The sequence below is a fragment of the Podarcis cretensis genome, assembly GCF_951804945.1.
Source record: "Podarcis cretensis genome assembly, chromosome: 4".
Lineage (NCBI taxonomy): Eukaryota > Metazoa > Chordata > Lepidosauria > Squamata > Lacertidae > Podarcis > Podarcis cretensis.
The window spans coordinates 75670456-75683141 of NC_137173.1; the positions used below are offsets into that span (position 1 = coordinate 75670456).

At 46.1% G+C, this 12686-nt stretch overlaps 1 protein-coding gene across 2 annotated transcripts in view; it reads right to left on the reverse strand.

The window, feature by feature from the left end:
- Positions 1–8104, reverse strand: part of CNGA3 (cyclic nucleotide gated channel subunit alpha 3) — a 35972-nt gene extending 27868 nt beyond the window's left edge. For both annotated transcript variants that reach the window (XM_079972663.1, XM_079972662.1), the window contains exon 1: positions 7586–8104. The gene's annotated coding sequence lies outside the window, so the exon portion shown is untranslated. The remainder of the gene's footprint in view (positions 1–7585) is intronic.
- Positions 8105–12686: the final 4582 nt, after the last annotated feature.

Here is a 12686-nt window from a genome sequence, read left to right on the forward strand (position 1 = left end):
ACGCAAAATCTGCTTCAATAGAACGATTATTGCGCACAAGCCAGAAAAAGGCAAGTGTCACAATTCCATTGAAATTCCACCTGACAGGATAAAATGGAAAGGTTTGAGAACCAGAGGAAGAACATTTCATCCATACATGCTACTGCAGAGGGCCCGTGTGGGGTGCCTTGACCCCATTATGTCAATATCCTTCTCCAGCCCATGCCTATTCAACTAAAATCTCAATCCCTTTCATTTCAGAAGAACTTTCTCTGCCAGTATTATCATGTCTTATCAGCTTCAGAGGTCAAGATACACATTTTCATATGAGATAGGTAGTCTCTCTCTCCCTCCCTCCCTCACATTTTGTGGTTGCAGTTTTGTGTATTGTGTTTTCTATTCAAAGAGACTGGGGGGAAATAGAGAGAAGCACAAAACGTAAAAAAAAAAAAAATCTACGTTGTGTAGTGCTTGTATCAGAGAAGCCTCTGACACTGACTGGCATGGAACATTCAGTTACATGGGAAAGCAAAACCGTTTGCAGTCCAAATTCTGTGAGGGGAGGAAAAAATGTCAGCTTGACTGGAACCAATATCTCACACAGGCTGTGGAAATGGAAAGAAATACTAGGAGGTTGGGAAGCTGAGGAATAAAGAGCCCAGGGGGAAGAAGAATGAAGGAAGAGTGCAGAACAGTGTACTGAGGAAGATGAACCTTCAAGAAGGGTAGGTGAATATGAAGCATGAGGAAATGGGCGGGAAATGGAGTCAGGAGGTATTGTGTGCTGCCTGGAGAGAGCAAGAGGGGAAAGCTACAAATTTGGGGTGAAGAGGCAAGCTGGCTAAAAGCAATGAAACAACAACAAAAAGCAGTAGCCTGAGGAAATGATGCATGGAATGGTCACACCACACACTGAAAGCACTTCTATACCACTTAACAGACAATGCTTCCCCCAGAGAATCCTGGGAATCTTAGTTTGTTAAGAGTGCAGGGAACTTTAGGTAAAAAGGTAAAATTACCCCTGACCATATTAGGTCCAGTCACGGAGGACTCTGGGGTTGCGGCGCTTATCTCGCTCTATCGGCAAAGGGAGCTGGCGTTTGTCCGCAGACAGCTTCCAGGTCATGTGGCCAGCATGACTTAGCCACTTCTGGTGAACCAGAGCAGTGCACGGAAACGCCGTTTACCTTCCCGCCAGAGTGGTACCTATTTATCTACTTGCACTTTGATGTGCTTTCGAACTGCAAGGTTGGCAGGAGCAGGGACCAAACAACGGGAGCTCACCCCATCTCAGGGATTTGAACTGCCGACCTTCTGATCAGCAAGTCCTAGGCTCTGTGGTTTACCACAGCGCCACCTGCATGGAACTTTAGCTGTGTGTAATTCCCAGGATTCTTTGGGGGGAAGCCATGCCTGTTAAAGTGGAATAAGAGTGCTTTCAATATATGGTATGGAAGTGAACAACAGTAGAGGAACAAATAGCCAGACAATGTCACAGAGAACAAAAATGTCCTCAGCCAATGACAAAACGAAGACAAAGGAGTAGCCAGGCAGTGGTGTAAATTCATAAATTCAAGATCCAAGACCAAGGAAGCGCTATTGTATCAGGGCATGGCTAAAACGGCAATAGAAAAAGAGGGAATATGGAACAAGCCTTGGCACACAGACCTTAATGCAATCTGATTAAAGAACGACCAATCAATTCATCACATGACATCTAGTTGAATCACCTATAAATTATATTTGCATATCAGGGAAACCAAAATTTCTGAAGCAATACTTTCTTTAGTTTTGGATGGTGCAAACACATCATAGCAGGCAGCACCTTAGAAGAGGCATTTCTCCTGTATCTGAGAAAAAGAAATAAAAATGCCACTTTTCAAGGTGGTCCTTGTTACTCACTGGTTTTGCTATTGCACCATCAGTGTGCACAGCACTTTACAGAGTGCAGGAAACTGGGTCCCTGCCCTGCAGAGCATGCAAACTAAACTTTAGCACATGGGAAACAACAGGAAAAGAGAGAGAGATGAGCAAATGAGGAAAAACTAAGTGTGTGTGTGTGTGTGTGTGTGTGTGTGTGGTGCTATCCAATTAAATGGAAGCACCCTTTTATTTAATTGAAAATGTTTTTTTATTTTTTTAAATAGACCACTGGAAAAGTGCAAACCAATTGTACCTGCTCAAAAATAAGCCCCACTGTATTCAAAGGGACTTGCTGTCGATAAGGTGCTATGGGGCTGCAGTCTAAATGTTGCGATCCTCATATATAGGAAAGGATGATCTTCCTCAGGTGGATTGGACTAACAATCTCTCTGGAAAAACTAGGACAGGATGGGACAGGGCAAACACTTCTACCAATAAGAAAAGATAGATTGTGGGTTTTCAGTCACAGCAGATGTGTCTGGCTGCGAGCAATTTCTAGAAATAATGAGCTCCCTTTTTGCAGTCTGTTTACTACAAGGATGTCATAGTTCCCATGTTTCATGGATCACACCGAGAATCCCAGGATCACACAGAGAAATAAGCATTTTTCCCACTGGCTTGTGAAGAGGAATAGGGAAATCATGAGAAGCTTTTTTCTGTGCAGCAGAACTTAAAAGTCAGCAAGTTAGCACATGTTTGTGCTAACCTTCTGCATCAGCCATTTCCCAGAGAAACTTAGGGTTCCTTGGAATCTTATCAAAAGCTTAAAGATAGCCTGCTGATCATCTTTTAGTTTTACTATAGAGAAGCAAAATGTATGGTTCTTTTCCCTTAAGAGTGTGGCCTCTTCCACACTACAGAAGGAGGAGTGTGCCATTTGCACAGGTGTGAAATATTATCCGGCACACAATTGACAAGGTGTTATGGATCAGTAGAATACTGCCATACTGATGCGAGGACACTCCTATACATTTCTACTCAGAAGTAAGTTCCATGGAGTTCAGTGGTGTTTACTCCCAGAAGAGTAGATACAGGATTGCAGCCTTAAATGTGAAAACTCCCTTGGCAGTTTTGTCTACCATGGGATGAAAAAAGGTAAAACATGTTTTGCTTTAAATTGCAGACCACAAGGACCTAAGCGGTATTCATTTCTCACTGGCTCTGGTACAAATTCAGTTCCACAATTGCCAACACTGTTGAGAATGACACAATATGTATGTGACTTTGACTTAACCTAGTTTTAATTCCAGGGTATATGCTAATTCCTATGGAGCAATAATAAAGATGAGAGTGATTTCAAGCACGCATGGACTGTCTTTTCTTCACACTGAATATCCACAACTAGCCATCAGAATATGAAGTAAGGGCATTGAGTTCAGATGTCATGGGTTATGTCCACTAAATTATACACAGGTATCCACCAAAATCAATGGACTTAATGTTCGTCACAACAAATTCAAGCCCACTGGTTTCAACATTTCTGCTCTGAGAAGATTTAGTCAGTTACAACCCAATGACTTTTAGGCTAGTGTTATGAGTTTGGGAAGCTCTCATTACAGAAATTAGATATTGGAAAGGCTGGGATAGATCTGTAAGCTTTCTAAGTTCATATGCTTCACGCATGCATGGAAGAACATTTTTTTTTTGCCTGGATGCAAAGCGTGGAATGTGAACCAGTGTTGTGACTCGTTTTCCATCAGGAGAGACCACTATTTCCCATCAGCAACGTGATGGCAAACTCAAACCCAAGCCTGTATTTGTTGTCAACTACTCCCAAACTGTGGCTGAGAGCCTATGCTGAAAAAGAATGTGCACAAAGAGCATGGGAATTGTCCCTGAATCTCCAAGCATAAGGAAATGACACCATAAAGCATCTCAACGTCAGACAAAAATGAAGAGGGTGGTCTTTTTTCACATATTAACAAAGTGGCTCAAATTAGCAACATCGGCTGGAGACAGATCATAGTGAAGAAGTGAAGATTATGGGACTATGGTTCCCCATTGTGTGGGGAAGCAGAGTGGGGAAGCTTTGGTCAGAAGAGGATTTAGGGCAGCACGACTGGTTCTGCCACACTGGGCGCTGAGCCTAGGGGCACTGCAGGGCATCGGAACCATGACATAGTGAACTGAGCAGAACAATTTTGGCCTCACACAGGGCACTGCTGGAATTTGAGAGGCCAAAGTCTGCCCCTGCTTTGGTCCCCCAGGTGTTGCTTGACTACAACTCCCATCATTCCTGACCACTGGCTATGCTGATGGGAGCTGAGGGTCTAAAAGTATCTGGAAGACCACAAGTTCCCCAACTCTGGTGTGCCTTCTCATTTCTTTTATGCAGCTAACCTCTCTCTAGTCAAAGAGAGAGCATTGCAAAATAGTAACTTTTTTTATTACATGTACAAAAACTATTATTGGGCACTTTTGGAAGCCTGTTCTAAGCACACTTGTGCATTTTTGTTGCCTCCCACTGTCTTGTCAGGAAGAGGGAAGGCTATTTATAGTCACATCATCTGCTTTTTTAATAAAGGCATAAAAGGTAAAGGTAAAGGTACCCCTGCCCGTACGGGCCAGTCTCTGGGGTTGTGCGCCCATCTCACTTAAGAGGCCAGGGGCCAGCGCTGTCCGGAGACACTTCCGGGTCATGTGGCCAGCGTGACATCGCTGCTCTGGCCAGAGCCAGAGCCAGAGCCAGAGCTGCACACGGAAACGCCGTTTACCTTCCCGCTGGTAAGCGGTCCCTATTTATCTACTTGCACCCGGAGGTGCTTTCGAACTGCTAGGTTGGCAGGCGTTGGGACCGAGCAGCGGGAGCGCACCCCGCCGCAGGGATTCGAACCGCCAACCTTTCGATCGGCAAGCCCTAGGCGCTGAGGCTTTAACCCACAGCGCCACCTGCGTCCCCTTATAAAGGCATTCCCTCCCCCTAAATCTTTAGTTGTATTCCCTAAACCTTAAGTGTGTAATGCGAGAATTCCCAAAGGGTGACAAAGACACATCAGCCAGAGACATTCATTCTCAGTCTTCTCTGGCGTTCTGTTTACTGTGGAGTAAGGCTGGTCATGACAACCCACCTTCAACCCACCTTCACTCCAGGTCAAGCCCAAGGGGATGGGGAGAGGGAGGAAGCAAGAAGGAAAATCTGCCCACCTCCTACTCACTTCAAAGCAGTTCAAAGCTCCCACCTCAGAGCTCCGCTGGCAGCAACCAACTCTGTTCCCCCAAAAACAGGATGGGTACCACAACTGCTGATGTGGGCAGTATCTTCAGTGAACGGCAATGAAGTGAATTGGTGCAACTGCTATTGCCACTATCCATGTCAGAAAGACAGGTGAAAAGAGTCTTTCCTCAACCAAACATGGTCAATATGACAATTGTGATACCTAGGATGGAGTCCAGAGCCATTTCTCTGTCTCCTCCTCTCACAACCCTCACCCAGGCCACCGCCATCTTCCTAAGACATAGGCAGCAAAGATGGGTGAGGGTAATGCCCTCTCAAGGCTGCCACAGACACTTTCCACAGCCTCACTCCTAGTTCAAAAACAATGGACCTTTAGATATATACATATTGAAAGGTTTGGCCTTTCGACAGGTGGGACAACTGTAGAAAGGGCCAGTATATTGCTGGCAAGACTTCCTGGGACAATGCTTTGCTTCTCTTCCATTATGCCCCTGCTGCTTTTTTGTTCCACAGAACTCAATGGAAACCATGGTGAATGGGATTAGCCCTTGTTTTGCGATGTTCTGCTCCTTCATTGGAATAGCATTGCCTTGGCTTTAATTTCTTATACAGTGGTACCTCGGGTTAAGTACTTAATTCATTCCGGAAGTCCGTTCTTAACCTGAAACTGTTCTTAAACTGAAGCACCACTTTATCTAATGGGGCCTTCCGCTGCCGCCGTGCCGCCAGAGCATGATTTCTGTTCTCATCCTGAACAGAGGTATTATTTCTGGGTTAGCGGAGTCTGTAACCTGAAGCGTAAGTAACCTGAAGCGTATGTAACCTGAGGTACCACTGTACAATGACAGAATGTAACAAAACAGAACTCACAGACATGGGCACTGGCCATGCTGGCTGGGACTGACATAAGTCCAGCAACATCTGGAAGACCACAAGTTCCCCTTCTCTGCATTACATTCTGCATCCAGGAGGGAAATGAAATCCCCATTCCTGAAAAACCATCATTTTCCTTTTCCCATGCACTTCTAAAATAGCTATCTGTAAGGTAGAATGGCAGTGGGTGAAAACGTTGCAGGAAGACATGCATTTTGGGAGAAGTCAACATGGACAGCTACAGAAGAAAACACACACATACTCCAAGCAGTTTTGCAAACTCCACAATGTTCTTTGTGCCACACACGTTTCTTAAGAAGACTAAATTCTCCTGCCATCTTGCCATTCATTTTACCTGCCTTAATGCAGGTAGGGCAATCTGACCAGCAATCCTCAATAGTTCCCCATTTGACCCAGATAGTCTTCTCATCTTGTCTTCCCCTTCCCAGGAAATGATTTGGTTTGTTTTTTGGAGGGTTTTTTTGTTGTTGTTAAGTTTCAATTAGAGTCAATTGGGCATTTTAAAAGCCTAATTGTCGTGCATTGGGAGGATTTTGGTTGCGGAGTGGGGTCCCAGCTAAAGAAAGAAGGTTAACCCTTCCAATCCCATTCACTGCAACCTTCCCACCTTCCCATCAGAACTGCCTCTGCCTGAATTCTGTTCTCAGCAAAACTTTACAGTGAATCTTTATGCAAAAGGGAACCAGTGTCAACCAAAAAGTAACACGAGAGGGAAAAAAATCCGTTTCAGCGGCACATGCACAATTAGCAAGAGAATTTGTTTAGCCTGGAATGTTCTCCAAAGCAAATGGGAGGCTAGAAGCAAGCCCCATTCCAGGCTAAGCTCTGAGAGAAGGGAGGGGTGGCGATGGAGCGACCCGCTTCCCGGTGCAACATAGGAGGCCGAGGAAGAGCAGGGCTCTGCATGACAAGCCCAGTGCCTGGCGCATTAAGATTACAGAGAGAGACTAAGAGTAAGACCGGCTAAAAGGAAAAGCAGCTCTAGGCTTTTGCTATCCTGTTAAGGTCTTTACAGGGATCAAAATGTCAGGCAATTGGCTTGTTCTGCGCACATTTCTGGCCACCTTCAAGGTATGGGCTTAGATGCTCTCCTTGCCTGGAAAAGGACTCGGTATAGTTGGAGAGACTTGCCCCCGATGTTTACTTTCTAAAAATTTTAAAAAGCACCACGGAGTCACAGAAGCCCTTCTACGCTATGCCAGCCCTTTGCACGTGCTCAACGGCACCGTTTTCTTCCAGATGTCTCAAATCTGAGCTCTAGCACTGAAAATAAAGAAGGATTCAGGGGCGTTCTGTATCCTACTCGGTTCGTATAATAATAGTTATGCTGCGAACTACAGGGGGTTGTGGTTCCTCTCTTTGAGATCAAAAAGCACAGGCGCGTCTTTGATGCCCCCAGTCTAGTACCCTGTCGCTCTTGGGATTTCCGACACACCCACACCCACACCCACACCCACACCCACACCCACACCCACACCCACACCCACACCGCTTTTTGCAATACAGCCGAGCCCCTCAATTTAACGCCTTCCACCAGCAAGTAGGGAAGTCCCGTTTCCCTTGCGCTCATGCACCGTCGCGGCTACTTTGCAGAAAAGTTACCAAGTTTCCTACCTGCTCTTTCTTGGTGTGCGCAGACTGCGGGGACATGGCCTCTTCGAAACGAGGAAGGAAGAGGAGAAACAAAACCAAAGTGGGGAAACCGCGAGATTAATAATACTAATATTAAAAATATCCAAGGGCAGCCTTCAAGCTCTCCCTAAGGGAGCGCGTCCGGTCAGATCCATCCCGAGGGGCGCTTTCCCACGCTAGTCCTATGAAGGCAGCTCCGAGTCCTTTTCTGCGACGGGAATCTTTTTTAAACAGGAACGCTTCACTTCGCTTCTCTGGAAACTCACAGCCTTGCTGGCGCCCGTTTCCCGGAACAGTGGCGATTCTGGCCGGCTTCCCTCTTTAGCTCTGGTCACTGGACGCACAGGGGTTGGGTCCGCGCGCTGTTTCAGCACCAGCAGCGTTGGACAGCTCCAAGCTGGAGGCAGGGAACCGACGCGTTGCGCGTGCGTTTTGCTTTATTGTGGCGGCGGCGGCGGGCGCAACAGCCTCTTCAGTCTGCGCTCTCCTTCCTGCCACCAAGCGCGCCTTCCTCCCTCTCTCCCTTTGCGCCTTAATCTGCCCCAGCAGGGCAGCACGCCGGCCAACGAGCCCGCCCAGACCTGCGCTCATTGAGTCCGAGGACGCCTTCCTCCTTCAGACAGCATAACTCCATCTCTCCCCAAGCTTTTGGAGGGCGGAGATGAAGCTTTCGGTGATATTTGGGTAAGGGGGGAATTCGCAGCGTCTGTTTTCAACCAATGGCTTCGTTAAACCAGCTTCTGAATTTTTGCCCCTGCAAAAAAAAATCTACCTAGTCTGTTCCCACCACCAGTTTACTGCTGGCCGCTCTGAAGAATATGGAGAAGCAAAACTTTGTTTTGCCACTGAAAATGCTCTCAACAGTGAGTTGCAAGGACTCCTGGTTCCCTATCATGATGCTAGCTTTGCAAACTTGTTTTGTTCCGGGCTTTTTGCTTGCACAGTGTTCATGCATTTTTAGGGGTACACTTTAAAACTGCTGCTCCCGACCTGGTGACCTCCAGCTGTTTCACATTCCAATTCCCACCAGACCCAGCCCAGCCAGCAAGGCCAATGCCCAAAATGATGGGAGTTGTGTTCCAAAATATCCAGAGGGCATGAGGTTAGGAAAGGGATCTTTAGAACATCTTAGTGCGCACCTGAGGGACCTGGGTGGCGCTGTGGGTTAAACCACAGAGCCCAGGACTTGCCAATCAGAAGGTTGGCGGTTCAAATCCCCACGATGGGGTGAGCTTCTGTTACTCGGTCCCTGCTCCTGCCAACCTAGCAGTTCGAAAGCACGTCAAAGTGCAAGTAGATAAATAGGTACTGCTCTGGCGGAAAGGTAAACAGCGTTTCCGTGTGCTGCTCTGGTTCACCAGAAGCAGCTTAGTCATGCTGGCCACATGACCCGGAAGCTGTACGCCAGCTCCCTCGGCCAATAAAGCAAGATGAGCGCCGCAACCCCAGAGTCATCCACGACTGGACCTAATGGTCAGGGGTCCCTTTACCTTTACCTTTAGTGTGCACCTGAGGTTATGTTTAAAAATTTTAATAAAAATTGATTTAAAAAAAAAAATAGTGTGCACCTGAGGAAAGTGATGTGTGAAATGACCTTACTCTGGTGCCTGTATGGTTTCAGCTTATCTGAAGGGGTTCTAGGAGTGAGAGACATTGTAGCCACCATTTCTTGGAGCACAATTTAAAAAAGGCCAGTTTCAAAAAGGGAGGGACATGTGTTTAAGATTTTTGTATTTATTCCATTTTTTTCATTGCTCCCAGGAACGATTGTTTTACTTCTTGTATCAAGTTAGGCCTATAAAGACTCCTACTAGGGCTTTAAAGATTCTCTGCCATGGATGCTTTAGCTGAGATTCCTGCATTGCAGGGGGTTGAACTAGATGACCCCTGGGGTCCCTTCCAATTCTACGATTCTGTGATTCTAGTCTACTTGTGCTGGTCTTTCATTGGAGAAGGATTATCATGGTAGGGGTACTTAAGAACTTTCCTCTGGCCCATGCATCACCCTGTAACTACCATGTGGCAAGTGAAGTAGGCGACCTTTTTTTTCAGAGTGAAAGAAGAGAAGAAGGAAAATTCTCTACCAGATATGGTTTTAATATCGCCACTAACATTGTTATATTTATGGGCAGGCAAAGGTCCATCTAGTCCAGCATCCTGTTCTCACAGTAGTTTGACCAGATGCCTACCGGAAGCCCAGCAGCAAAACCTGAGCACAAGAGCACTTATACTTCCCAGCAACAGGCATTCAGATACTTCTTTGGCGATCACTCGCAGCCGAGCAAGATTGTCTTCCATAAACACGGTTTTAACAATGAGTCCGCAAGTGACTGTGGAGGCCAATTCTGGATCCACACGTCCTTCTGCAGTGGGGACATTGGTTTCCGGGTGGGAGGTGATCACTGTGTGGATTTGCCAAGCGTGCCTTCCTCTTAGCATGTTTCTTCCTTTCATCCTGAGTTCAAGTGTCTTCAGAGCCCATGACACCTTTGGTAAAGGCTGTTCTCCAATTGGGGCGCTCGCAAGCGTTTCCCAATTGTTGGCGTTTATACTACATTTTTTAAAATTTGCCTTGAGACAGTCTTTAAACCTCACTGCCTCCGAAAGTGGAGATAAACTATAGCCACCAGAGTTGGTAGCCTTATCCTCCACAAATTTGTCTAATCCTCTTTTAAAACCATCCAAGTTGGTGGCTGTAACTATATCTTGTGTGAGCAAATTCCTTGGTTTTCCTTGTGCTGTGTGAATAAGTACTTTATTTTTTTTTTTCCTGGTCTGAATCTTCCAACACTCAGCTTCATTGGATCCAGCTCAGCTGTTGCTCTGTGGAGAGTGAGTCACAATTCAACAACAACAAAAAAAAAACCCCACAACATATTGCCTGCTGCCAGAACATATAATAAGCCCAAACTCCTTAACCTCTTTGTACGCTGGAATTGCAGCCTCACCTTTCAGGGGGTTTACTTACTATTTGAGGGTACCTTTACTTCTCTCCACAGGTACACAAACTCTAGTGATTGCAGGCTAGGCAATAACCCATTACTGACATCAGTTCCTCCCTCTTCAGAATAAAAAGGAGGGGGAGCTAGAAAGGCATTAGAGGTAAAGACACCGTACTGGTAAGATATTTCTGGCCAGGAGGACAGCAGTTGTTGTTCTAAATCCCAGCATGATCTGTGTCATGCCTTTAGTGTTCATTCTCCTGCAGCTGGGGCACAGAACTGCTGCTGGATATTTACAGGTATTTAAAAGGGTATCATACCTGTAAAGATACACCTGCAAAGGGTATATTATGGGGTGTGGGTGGCGCTGTGGGTTAAACCACAGAGCCTAGGGCTTGCTGATCGGAAGGCCGGCAGTTCGAATCCCCGTAACACGGTGAGCTCCTGTTGCTCGGTCCCTGCTCCTGCCAACCTAGCAGTTCTAAAGCATGTCAAAGTGCAAGTAGATAAATAGGTACCACTCCGGTGGGAAGATAAACGGTGTTTCCGTGCACTGCTCTGGTTCGCCAGAAGCGGCTTAGTCATGCTGGCCACATGACCTGGAAGCTGTACGCTGGCTTCCTCAGCCAATAAAGCGAGATGAGCGCCACAACTCCAGAGTTGTCCACAACTGGACCTAATGGTCAAGGGTCCCTTTACCTTTTAAAAGGATATAATATTGTGCTGCCATTGAGGATGCAATCTGCAGTAGCAATGCGCATGACAAACCAGGGATGTTCCTGGAGTTCAGCAATCGGATGCAGAATTTACCAGCCATCTCTTCCTCTTACACCATTGTTTTTAAAGGCATGATGGAATACAAGTATTTCCAGATCTTTCCTGTTCTCCACACTTAAGCCATCAAAAAGTGTCCGTCCTTCTGTGAATTAAGCCATATCCATCTCGGTTTTGTGCGGCTTTCAGTTTGCTTTTCTAAACAGCTACCCATATCCCAACTTAGCACTTTAGCCTCGGGTCAGCTTCCAATGCGAAACCAAGAAAATACCATGAGATTCAGCCATCTTAACTTCCTTTCCTGACCAATAAAAACAAATGTGAAGAATCGAGGATATTTAGGTTCTGCATTATAGTTCCCAGGACCGCTAGAAAGCCAGTCCTGCAATTCAAATTGGCTGGCAGAGTAATCACAATCTAGCAGCTAAAGTGATGGGTTTGAATCATAGAACTGTAGAACTGGAAGGGACCACCAAGGTCATCTAGTCCAAGCCCAGCAATACAGGAACCTTTTGTCCAATGTGAGGCTTCAACCCCTGACCCTCATATTAAAAGTCTCACGCTCTCCCAATTGAGCTATCCCTCTCACATGTTCTGGAAGATCCAAGTACAGATTCTTCTGGCTTCACTGTTGACGCATTGGACAAACATTAACATTTATGGTAACACTCACCTGCTTAGATGTTGGTGGGTTCCAAGTCCCATCAGTTCCGGCCAGCATGGCCAATGGGCAGTGAATATGGGAGTTGTAGTCCTCCAAAATCTGCTGATCAGAGATACTCCATCCCTGTCTTAGATGTATCTAAGATGTGAACCCTCAACAGCATAACAGAAAGATTGATTCTGTCATTGCCCTCACCTTCAGTTAGAGTTGCTTCAATTCAACATGTATGCAGTTCAGTATTTAGCCCCTAGCTGTTTCTTAGCCTGCAATCAATCACTTACTTAGGAAATGCACATTGGGGAATCATGTATGGTTGTGGCTTCCTGCAGTGTGTTTTGCTGTGTACTTTGTGCAAAAATACCTCCCACGTAAAATCATAGAATTGTAGAATTGGAAGGGACTCTGAGTGTAATCTAATCCAATCCCCTGCAATGCAGGAATCTCAACTAAAGTATCCAAGACAGGTGGCCACCCAACCTCTGCTTAAAAACCTCCAAGGAAGGAGAGTCCACAACCTCCCGAAGGAGTCCATTCCACTGTCAAACAGCTCTTACTGCCAGAAAGTTCTTCTTGATGTTTAGTCAGAATCTCCTTTCTTGTAACTTGAAGCCATTGGTTCTTGTCCTACCCTCCAGAACAGGAGAAAACAAGCTTGTCCCTCTCTTCCACGTGACAGCCCTTGAGATATTTGAAGATGGCTATC